The 12542-nt window shown below is 36.3% G+C and overlaps 1 protein-coding gene across 3 annotated transcripts in view; it reads left to right on the forward strand.

Annotated features, from left to right (window-relative positions):
* Positions 1 to 12542, forward strand: part of ntn1b (netrin 1b) — a 69381-nt gene that overhangs the window by 1635 nt on the left and 55204 nt on the right. The window lies entirely within an intron of this gene.

Raw genomic sequence — 12542 nt, forward strand, 5'->3', positions numbered from 1 at the left:
GGGTTTCTTGGATATTGAAAGCAATTGTCAATTAAATTAGTGTAGTTTGTGATGAAAAACATTGCGTATTAAATAAGACAAAAGAAAAATAAACACCATTTCATTAGTGGCCTCAGATTTTTGGATACCTCACCCAGAGGTAGACATTTCCGAAATGTTTAAAAGATTGGAAGAAGAGTTTAATAAAAAATATGGGTCACACTTTTAGTTTCGGGTCCAATTCTCATTATTAAATAGCTATTAACTATGACTTTTGCCTCAATAAACTCCTAATTACTGCTTATTATTAGTTAATAAGTTATTTGTTAAGTTTCAGTATTGGGTAGGATTAGGGATGTAGAATATGGTAATTAATAAGGCAAATAATATGTGGTTTATAGGTACTAATAAAGAGCCAATATCCTATTATGCATGCTAATAATTTAATCTAATTAAAGTATGAAGGTTTGTTTAAATGAATTGTCATTTTTTGGCTTTCATTCTTTTTTCTTGATGTATTAATCAACTTAAGTTCAAAAAGTAATAATGCAAAATTGAATTAATACAATGAAGGAGACTGGTTTAATCAACATAAACTCAAAAAATTATGTTATCTGAACCACATAAATAATCTAAGTTGACTTGACAAAAGAAAAAAAAGTTGTGGTAACAAATCATGAAATTAATATTTTTTACAGTGTCCATAGTTCTATTCAGTTCAATGGGTGAGTGGGTGTAACTGAGTTTGGAAGTGCCTTTCAACATCCATTCTGTGGAAGGAAACATTGTGGAGGGAGAGAAAAGGCTTGTCGTGTTATTGCAAGGCAGGTGTCATTATCAGATTGAAGGAAAGATTGCATCAGTTTTGTTGTTTGTTTTGGTAAGTTAGAAGTAAACTGCTTGTTTCCAGATGAAAAGTTAGAAGAAAATAATATCTATGAGCATTAAGATGTTATTGCGAAAGAACTTGGGCTGACTGAATGATTCTTCTCACTTTCTCAATTTTAAAATGGGCTTCTGCAGGTGTTTTATCAACATCTGTGATTTTAAATTTCATGATAAGTTGCTGTTCTTTTGGTCTGTCACGTTTACTGCCATAAAAAGATTTTCTCTATTCCGTCCATGCCGTGTTAAGCACCACTCCATAACAAAAGCATTATGCTGTCAGCAAAGGCTCTATTTGATGAGGTTGTTGTCACTTGGCAAAGTCAAAAAGTAAATTAAAAATGTGTGAATAGATATGAAACACTCCTGACAGATGGCCGTCACGCATATGCGAACATTGTTGTGCAGCAAATTAATGTGTGTCAGTAGGCTTGTGGTTATAAATACAAGTTTGTTCCCATGAATGGAGAATGAGGGCACCATCATGATATGAGAGATGACTGACAGAAGCTGTTTTCTCACAGTGTGCTTTTGCACGCGACAATGTAGAGCTGAACAGGAAGGCTTGATGATGAAGCTGCATGAGATCTGTGACAGAATCCCAAAAAAAAAAGAGAAAAAGTTTTGTCTCAAACAGTTTCAAAGAGATTGTTATAATCTGGTATGAATTTATTTGCTTTGATTCAATTATTCATAATTAAGATTAAGTCTCTCTGTGCGGATTCTTCCCATTCTTCTCGGGGGAATGAGGTGGGCAAGTCAGGTATTTGAGGGAAATTAGGTGTAGCATTCACAGGATGATAGGAATGTTATCTAGATATATACTTCCAGCATTGATGTATGTTCTGTACAATTCTTGCCAAACTTGCAAAACACACAGAGCAAAAAGCCATTATCACCACATATCAGACAGAGAGGAAAAAAAACATTGTTAATATATGTCATGTTGAACAGATAAATGTATTTATTTTATAATTATATATTACATTGTGCATGATGATGATAATGTAACTTGATAGATACAACTTTAAAGATCTCACCTTAGTTCATTAGCAAACACTAAAACAAGTCTTGCTGTTTGAAAATGCATTAATTATCACCACAGTATTTTAAGAATACAGAATAGAATGTCTTCATTTAGTTTCATGGCCACACATGATGGCAATGAGTCAGGAAGTCTATCCTCAAAGGGTGTGGTTAAAATTAATGTCACTGATATTGTCAATAAACTCTATAAATGATTTGATAGGAAATACTTGTCAAACATCTCAGCTGTCAATGACGCAAAATCATCGTCACGCAAAAAGTGTTTAAAATTTGTTTTTGGATTTCACAATCAGATCCATCATTCAAACGTGTGCATTCATTTTAAATGCATCTTTTAAACATGCTTGGCATGCATTTTTGTAAAATGCAATTATTAATAAATCTCTGACATGCTGTGACAGAAATACTTTATTAGCATGTGTACATTTGGCCAGTCTAATAAAGATTCTTTGTTTCGGATGGAAAATTGTGTCACACAAAATAGTTTAAAAAAAGGCTTGTGGTAAAATATTTTTTTTGACACTGGCACCTCAAAAATGAAGTGCATAAAAAGCATTTTGATGCATTTTACCTTTTATAAACTGTTAAGAAAAATGTTAATAAAATAAAATGTTAAGTGATCTCAGTATACTATACAGGAGTTGAAGAAATGTAGACATAAGCAAGTTGACCCGCGGGTGGAAGCTGATTGAGCCAGACGTGCATCGCAGCACTTGACACACAGCAGACGGCTGGAATTATCTTGCCGTTGGATCTCTCTGCATTGTTCCACTCTGGTCCTCCGAGTTGTAGAGTTTTTGGCCTGCTGTCATGTGAGCAGACTAACAGGAACCGTGAGCAGATTTCTGGGCTACCATGAAGAGCTGCTCGAGGTCTGTGGACCATCTGTGGGTTTCTCAGTGGTGTTGCCGGACCTCAAGTCTGATGAAAGAATTGTGCAAAAGGGTGATGTCATAAAACCTCTCGGGTCCCCCTACAGAAAACAATGATTTTCAGTTCCTCATGTGTGTTTTAAATGAGGCTTCAGGAACACATTTTTTTTAACACATTTTTTGTTTGAAAAATTTCCCAGCTTTGTTGATCAGTTACTAGTTTTCCATTGCTGCAGCATCACACTCAGTAAAAAGGACAGACAATAGCTCAGACAATAGAGCATGGCGCTAAAAACACCAAGGTCATGGGTTTGATCCCCAGGGATAGCACTAATAATGTGTCTGAAATCAAATATTTCCCTACTATATAGTATGCGAAAAGCAGTACGCCAACAGAGTAGTATGTCTGAATACATAGCATTTGAAAAACAGTAGGTGAGCCTACTACTTCCGGTGAGATTCTGAAGTGCATTTGATGAACACTTTATATGGCCACGGGAGAGGATTTGTGAATGACAGTGAACTGACGCTGGTAGGTCACGTGATAATGATAACATGGCGGATGTAGTACGTCTGGATTTTATTCATACTACCCATATAGCCTATAAAACATATTTTTTTAACGGCCGCGAAGTACCAATAGTAAACTACAGTTTACAAACGTAGTACCTACTCAGACAGTATGTGTAAGTGTTTAAATGTACACCTTAAATGCAGTGTAAGTCGCTTTGGATAAAAGGGTCTGCTAAATGCATAAATGTAAAAGAGTACAGCCCCACCATTTTGTGACATCCAAAATCCTTCTACACGTAACTACAATCATATCCTCTGATTGGGACTGAATTTTTCTTGCCACGCAGCAATTTGTGGAGGGAAAGATTGGTTATGACCTTGTGTTACCAATGTGCCTCAAGAAAATCAAAAGTTATTTGTTAAAAACAGGAAATGAAATTGTTCAAATCTCATAAAACTACCTCTGTGTGATCCTTTTTCCTAAATGAAAAGAAAATTAAGCAACAAAAATGAAAACATGCAGAGATAGGAAAAAAAGGAGAAAGAGCTGCTAATCAGAAGCAGGTGGGCTGCTGGTCAGTACTTTAGAGCTGCTTCTGACCCTGATACATGTAAACTCACACATCTCCTGATATACCCCAGCGGGACCCTGTAGTCAGGTGACTCGATGACTTCCTCAGGTTAAACCATTCAATTCTCAAGATGATTGTTGGAACAGAAAACAGAAATAAACTTTAGTGTATTATGATTTGCCATTGCTACTTCTTGAAAAGACAACTCGATTTCACAAGAAAAATTAGCCACCGTAATGCTAGGCTGTTGTTGATGGTTTCCAAGGTGTTGCTATGTGGTTGCAAAGTGTTCTAAATGCTTATTATCTTGTTGTTATGTGGTTGCTAAGGTTTACAGGCGCACTACTCCAAAGTAGGACCCTCCTTCAGTGTAAGTCTATGGGATTCTTTGCCTGCTTTATCCACCTAGTTAGTTGTGCCACATCTGTCCTCAACACAAGTTATGCACTGTAGTTTAACACTTAGAGATATGGTTTTGCTCACAAGTAAAAAACAAACAAAAAACAATGGCTCTATAATATTCAGGCCCTTACGTGCTTTAGCGTTGTTATGCTATTTTTGTCTTCTACATAATAAGCCTTTAATGTAACATTTCGTTTATTTATAGCCATTTTAAAAACATCCTCTAAACCACAAGCATTGTTTGAAAAACCAAAACTGTAGGATCGCAGGCTTGTACTCTTGCGGTGAAGAAAAAAACCCCAAAACAAAATAGAACAAGACAAAGAAAACACAAAAGGGATGCATTTTGGGATTTCAAAATCCAAACCCGAGTGTATCTGCAGTCCTTTGGGCAAAGAGCTCCATGTTTTAGGGATTTTGATTTGTTGAGCTCATAATTCAAAACACACTTGACTTATGAGCCAAAAGGCTTTGTTTGGCTTTATGGGAGTTCAGAGAAAACACGATATATCCTGGGTTTAGAGGGTGGTTAGGAGAGGTGGTCCATTTTCTGGTGGAAGGGTCTGCTTGCTTTGGCCTTCTGCTTGTTTCCCCCCTAATATTTATGTTTTGAATCCCCTGTCAGTCAGTGTATATTTGCGATCAGCCTTTTGGGTATTATTTGAATCTCTTTTTGGATGTCTGTGCCGGTGTTTCTTCCCAGGGGTTGAAACTCTTGCCAAAGCTTTCCGGCAGTTTTCAGGTCCTGTGATGATGTCACTTTTGAAATACACTTGTTTTGGGAAAATTAAACATCATCTGTGAAATGCTGTAATTGAATAAAATGGTTCTGTGGCACCATTGCACCCTAGTACAGTATGGATATCAAATGGTAATACCACGTCGCTTTGATATTTACTATGATACTGAATGAATGACATGGATTTACTGTATAGGCCAGGGAAATAAAACAGCCCATATTTGAGCAATTTTTGTGTTTTGAGAGGCCAATAACCATAGGCTAATGAACAACAAAATAAACATAAAAAAACACACAAAAAAAAATGTAAATTTGATTAAATATTATCTTAAACAAGTCTTTTTTTGGTTTAATCCATACTAAAATCCACTAAAAGTATGATTTAATGGACTATTAAGACACATACCAAGTTTTGTAATGGTATACCAATGCATTCGTAAACTGTTGCATTTTATATCATGATATTATATTGTAATCAATGGCAATGTCCTTGTTTTGATCTATTATAGCGCCACCAGGTGGCGCAGTTCCACCGCATTTTTTACTGTTCTCAGAGTGAGCCCATATATGTATGTCAAATTTGGGAAAAATATCTCATTTTGTTTAATAGTTATAAACATTTATATATATGAGATAAAAAATAAAAAATGACCCATGGGTGACTTTGATTAGATTTTTTTGCCACTTACTATCAAAATTTGGAAATTTGAGCATTACCGTATTACCAACATCCTCTTTCCAAACTTCCTACGGTAGTTTCGTCTCGATTGGTCTAAAGGTTTCGAAGATATTGGCAAATGTTTTTTAAGCGCTAATTTACAACATTGAGCTAACCATAAGGCAAAACCTAGAATGGTATCGTTAGACTCGGCAAGGATTCAGAAATGTAAGGAGATGACTCCCGTGAAAATAAGTGACAATAAGATAGTAAGACCCGCCTTCTTTGATTTGATTGGCCGTCTTGATCATTTTGACATTGATGAGTGCTGTTAGACTGCTGAGGTAGATTACCTAAAAATGTAACTTTTTCTACTTTTTGTCCTCCTAACAACAAACAGCTTTACTCATTCAACACAAAATCATTGGCTCTGGCCTGGGGGACTCTTGCTGTCCCCACCCCAGCCAGCCCAAACTCCGCCAATGACCGATGACGCAGTATGTTGACCGAGCTCACATTGTTTCAGTGGGCAACAACAACAGCAGCAGCTCAGAAGTAAACATGTAATGTGAGGTTAAAGGGTCTTGCATAGTTGTGTATGTTTGAGAAAGTCAAAATCTGCTTGTGTATGGTGAGATGTATGTTTCTATTGGTTTTGCTGTGCAGGTTTGAATCTTTATGGCCTGCATTTGCGATAGCGCCCTGGCTAAAGGCAGGACCACCCTGAGCTAGAGAGAGAAAAGGTGGAATAATGAATCCTAGAGTAGATGGACACATTTTCTGCTCTCTCTCTCTCTCTCTCTCTCTCACTCACACACACACACACACACACACACACACACACACACACACACACACACACACACACACACACACACACACACACACACACACACACACACACACACACACACACACACGCACACACGCACATACGCACACACTTTTTTGGATTACACACACTGGCACACACCAACAGAATTCATTTCATGCTTCAAGACTTAACACAATGGACACGCCGCCAAAAAACATTTTGTGCCGCCACATGACCAAGCCAGGGTTAGAAACACACAGATAATCAGAATCCTTTACTAATACACACCTTTTTTTTCTAGCCAATTACCCCAAAATCCTTTCAGATCAATCTGATAGGAAAGCTGACATTTAGCTTGACTGTAGTTGACTTACTTTAAATGATGAGTAGCTTGTGCTGTAGCCTGGCTAACAGTTTCAAACCAGCCTTCCCAACACTGCTGTTACAGTCACTACAAGCAACATCAAAGGCTGCATTTGCAGTAAACGCAGAAATGAATGCATTCCAATCATGACTACATCTGCGCAATGGCTGCCAATGAGGAGGAAATGATGGATGAAGGTCTTCTGTCATTGGCTGTTGAGAGATGATTCAGGCCTACTTTAATACTGTCAGAAAGTAGAGGCAATCCCTTACGAAAAATACGTTTATTCAGGTGTTCTATTAGTATACTTCTTTTCAACTAAACATAAGAAAGCATACTTTCAGTCTACATTTTATATACTTCTCAGAAATATACTTTATGTACTTCTCAGAAATATACTTAAAATTACACTTCAGAATACTTGACTTAGAGAAAAGTCCAAGTATATTTGGCCAATACTTGTACTCAATCTTTTGATCGAGATATACTTAAAAGTATATTTAAGTATTCAAAGTACACTTGGCTTGTAGTTGTGTTAACTCTTTTGATCGAGAAGCCTATTAAATATACTTTTTTTACATAGTTTTTCATATACAGTCTTATGAAACTTACATTGTTTGAAAATATTGATAGAAAACAGATATGTTTCCAATTCTGCAAATATGAATTTTAGTTCTACTTTAACTCTTTCCTCACCATTGACTGAATTTTCCAGCTATCCATGTTTTCACTGTTATACGGTAGGGGGCGCTATGACACATCTTCTAGTACAGAATCTCCGGATCAAAGCAGAAGAAGAAGAAGAAGCTGAAACAAGTGATAGAAGATTGCTCAATCAAATGTAAAATAACATGATCATCAAACATTAAACAGCCTGTAAATCAAAACTGCTTAATGTTTCCAAATGAAATGAAGCGTTACACATGAAGAGAAAGCAAAATTTTTTGTTTAAAAAGTTGCCTTTCTTTATGAAACTTACCAATATTCAAGTGTTGATAAAAAAAGGATGCATGAAGATAATAAAATGTTTTTAAAATTAATGCACAGTTAAAGGTATTTTTCAAGTATACAAAATAACATTTGAACATAGTAGTATAGGCCTACGGCAAGTGCAAAAATTATATACAAATAGTAAACTATAAGTATAATGTTAAGTTCACTTAAAGAAAACTTGTATAAAACTACTAAACTAGTAGTTTACTGAGAGTATACTTCAAAGAGTACTTTCATAAACTAAAAATTTGCTACAAGTATTAAAATAGTAAACTACTAGTATACCCATAAGTTCACTTGCAGTACAAATGATAAACGTAATTATGAACTAGTTGTGCACTTAAAGTTTACTAGTGTTACACGTATAGTACACTTAAACATATAATTTTATATACTAAAAGTGGGCCAATTTAGTCCAAAGCGGTATTAAAATAGTATACTTACAAGTTTACTACTAGTACATATTGACATTAGTATACTTACTACATAATTATACTTACAAATATACTTGAACATTACTTAAGTATACTTCATAAAATGAACTTGAAGTATACTTCTTTTTCTTAAGGGATTTCAAGCCACAATTGCTTTTCTGCATATTACACCATCTTAGAAGATCAGCTTTCTGTCTGTAAAACAAGTATATTAGTAGACTGTTAGGTTAGGGTTAGTTGTTAGGGTTCAGGTCAGTAGAATAAAGTTGACGTAGTTGCAAAGTTCAGTAGAATGTCTGTTTGTGAGCATCAAAATAAAGTGTTAGCAGATATTAAGCAGACAGTCTATTAATACTCTAATGAGAGTTAGTTGACATGTAGTTGCAAAGAAACTTGTAGTTAGAATGTCTACAGTGAACTATTGAAAAAAAGTGTTACCTCATATTTTACTGGTATTCCACCCATACTGATAAAAACCTCACTACATCCCACTGGATCATAACTTTCATCACTTCACGTCAGCATTTCACTTTCAGAGAGGAACATAATTTTTCTGTTCAGTAAATTAATACAGAAAAACATACTTTTTGGAAACTGGTGAATCCTTCCTGTGTAAGCAAAGCGTTTAGCTGGAGACATTTCAAATCACGCCAAAGGCTCGCGCCCTATTACTGGTATATTTGTCCAGATAGCAAGCTCTATTTCCGCAGGATATCTCTGTTGAGATATGCTATTTGCCCTCTAAACTCTCTAATGGGAAACGGAGTGAATTCTGTGTCCTGTGTGCGACAAAACAAAACACAAACGTCAAGATCACTCAACAGCTGCTCCAGCTAAAACACTCGCCATTTCCTTACCACACTCTTATACACTATAAATACCCAAAACTTGAATGCATGTACAGCCCACAAACACACATACAACTTAAAAGTCGACTACTTCCAGTGTGAATACTGCACCTTGTTAATAGGCATGCTGAAGTAATGATGTGCCACTTACACATGCAGTGCAAATTGTCGAATCTACAACTCATTTCGTGTTCCAAACACTTCAAATATTCCGTGGAGCTGATGCACCACATTGTGTTGACAGACGCAGAAAGCCGGTCCGAGAGCGATGATGACATATTGCATGTTGGTGTTTCCCAGGGTTACCAGACAAACAGTTGCGCAGGTCAGATCATTGAGTGTGCTCTCTTGCTCAGGATGTAATTGGCTATAGTGTGTTTCCTGGGACTACACACTTCTGGCTCACAGCAGGAAGCTCTTTCCCTCTTCCTTTCCCACCCTGTTGCTGGAAGCCACCTAGCTACAAGTGTGTCTCATTATAAAGTGTACTGTATGTGGCACAGTGCGGCTTGGCTTTCTTTACACAGTTGCCATTTCAGTTCACTGTTTGTTCATGTGTACATTAATGTTAACAAATACAACATTTGATTTAATAATGTATTATTAAATGTTGAAATTAATATGAACTAAGATTAATAAATGCCGTAGAAGTATTGTTCATTCTAAGTTCATGTGGTTACCTATTGTTAACTAGTGAACTTTATTGTAAAGTGTTCCCGAAAACATTATAATTGTGTCCTTGAGACATGGATTTTAATGGTGAGACTTTTGTTTTTGTAATCAGGCTCTTAAAAATTATATAAAAATGTGGGTTTAGATTTATCGGCCAAAATATCAGTTATCGGCTTTCAAATATAAAGATTTATCGGTTATCGGTATCGGCCATGTTTTTTATATTGGTGCATATCTATTAAATATTTATTCAGATTAAAATATAGAAGTGTCGGTACTGCGTGTAGAGGCTATATAACTCACACAATTCAACATATGTCAGGAGGAGTTTGTAGTGTTATGTACGACAGGCCTGCAACAAAACAGTCAAAGCACAGTTAGGATGAATGGCCTCCTGGAGTTTGTAATTTACAGCTCTGCTACTCGGCTTCTTGTCCGCGGTGGGGTAACTACAGCTAGAGTGTGTGGCAGATTGGTTGAGGTTCAGCCCGCTGTGGCGTCTACTGAAAATACACCTCCAGCTTCCAGAGATTCATCTCATTTTCTTGGTGCTTCTATAATTGAGTCTGACTGATAGCAGGCTATTGCTCTCTGTTCCTCAGGCAAACTTTTAATTAATAGCACTAGACTCACCCTTGTTAGGTTTGGCTTACGGAGCTACATTTCCTAGCATTGTCCTTTTTTCTCTAGCTCTTTATTGTAATAGACTTAAATGTTAAAAATAGATCACCAGCATGCTGAAATACAAATGTCTAAGATCTTAAAGGGGTCATATGTCTTTTTTTCATTAAGAATTCCACTTATGTTTGGAACAAGCCTTTTTTTTGTAGCTTATAGCCTCAATAAAAGACTTTTTCCACTGATGTTTTGAGTTCTGAAATTACATTATGTTTCAAAGTCCATTAAACTCTCTTTAAAAAAAAATCTTAACAGATCAAGGAAAATTTGATTCCACATGATATGACCCCTTAAAGACATTCTTGGGCACTGAGACATTAAAGGGCCTTTCCCTGCAAATTCTGTGCAGATTTTGGAGGAAAATCGGTGCAATGGATTTAGTCGAATTTAAAGCATAAGTGAAAGCATATTCAATGGATGATAACCAATAAATGGAACAAATAAAAATTATTGTGAAAAAACACTCAAATTAACAAAATGCAATTTTATGGAAGTATCCGTCAAAATGCCAATGTTTCAATAAATTGCATGTTGCCCCTAATGTGTGACTTTTAGGTAGAACTGTGAGCTACTGTTTTTTAATGCATCTATATAGATTTCTGTAATTATTAGTATACCTGCAAAATCCTTTATGCATTTGGCAGTCACTTTTATCCAAACAGAAGCAAATTGCATCCAAGTGCTATGTTTTCTCATTACCAGAATAAATATTCTGAGGATTTTACTCAATTGCAATTCAACATCAATCTCCTTAAGAAAACACTCTAAAAAACTCAAATTAATATTTTTTGTCAATGTCGAACCAATGTTATTAGGTGAATAATTAAGTGAATTTATCCATCACAATATTATCATGTACAGTATGAAATATGACTGTTAGACCTGATTTTGAGATGAAGCTGATAAAATGGTTGAATAGTTGAAATTAAAATAGTTAGCGAAATGAGCATCCACAATTAAATATCCATTCTAAGTGAATAAATATCTTGATAGGCCTCCATCCCTTCTGAATTCACTGAAACTTGCCACTGATACCACTAAGTTAAGCACACTGTAGTCATTCATTGCCTTTCAATCATCCACATCAACTGCACACCTTGTAAAGCTCATCATGGAGGCCTTTCCTCAGCGTGGGGCTGCATTCCAGTAATGCAGTGTCAATGAGGCTTCGTAGTGCCGTTCAAGGGCTGTAAATTTCAGCTGGTGAGAGACAATGAGACCAGAGTGACGACACCTGCGGTGGAAAAGCACAATCCCTCCGTCCCGTGCCACATCACAGCGTGGTCCGAGGGAGATTCCTATTTACGGATCATTTGGGAGTTGGACCCCAGTCTCCAGCTGTGGTGGAACCGATTGGCCACACATCTGCAGCCCGGGCCTGTCGTGAGGATGATTTACATAGGCTCGAAAAACAGAAGGAATGCCAAAAAGATGGGAAGCGCTCACATTGCGGTCCCCCTCTTTCAAACTGATTTATGTTCCATGGGGAAGCCTATTCAGTCTTGCCAAATTCTTCAGCGTCTGGTGTCCAGTGCTGCTACAAATGTCTTTATCTTTTGCACTTAGCTCCAATCTAGAATTTTTTCCATTCCACCAGTTGCACTTGTCTTCAGCTTTCAACTCTGAGACAACATGAGATATTTTATTGAAGTTTACTGAATGACTGAAGGAACATTTACTCAGGGTAATACAGTAAATACAAAGAAGAACAAAGTGAGAAATCCGAGCAAAACTTATGTTAACTGTAAAAAAAAAAAACTAGGATAATGTTTATGCTGGATCATAAGTTTTTCCTGTTGCTCAACTTAATATAATATGGTTCCAACAACGCCATGGGTTGATTTCCCTGGAAGTACACAGTATCAAGATAAAATATGTGTCTTGAAATAAAAGCCAATCTGACAAATGCATAAACTGGGAGAATACATTGTACTTGCCAATCAGAAATTTCGATTTCCAATTCAAGTAGTTGTATTTCACGACTGTTGTTAATGCAACAAATGCAATTTCATGCAAAGTTCCAGAATTTCTCAGTACCAGAATGAATTCTGCTAAATGGATTGAAATGAAGA

The sequence above is a fragment of the Siphateles boraxobius genome, unplaced genomic scaffold, assembly GCF_051911475.1.
Source record: "Siphateles boraxobius isolate OS27281-9 unplaced genomic scaffold, OSU_SipBor_1 66, whole genome shotgun sequence".
In the NCBI taxonomy this organism is placed as follows: domain Eukaryota; kingdom Metazoa; phylum Chordata; class Actinopteri; order Cypriniformes; family Leuciscidae; genus Siphateles; species Siphateles boraxobius.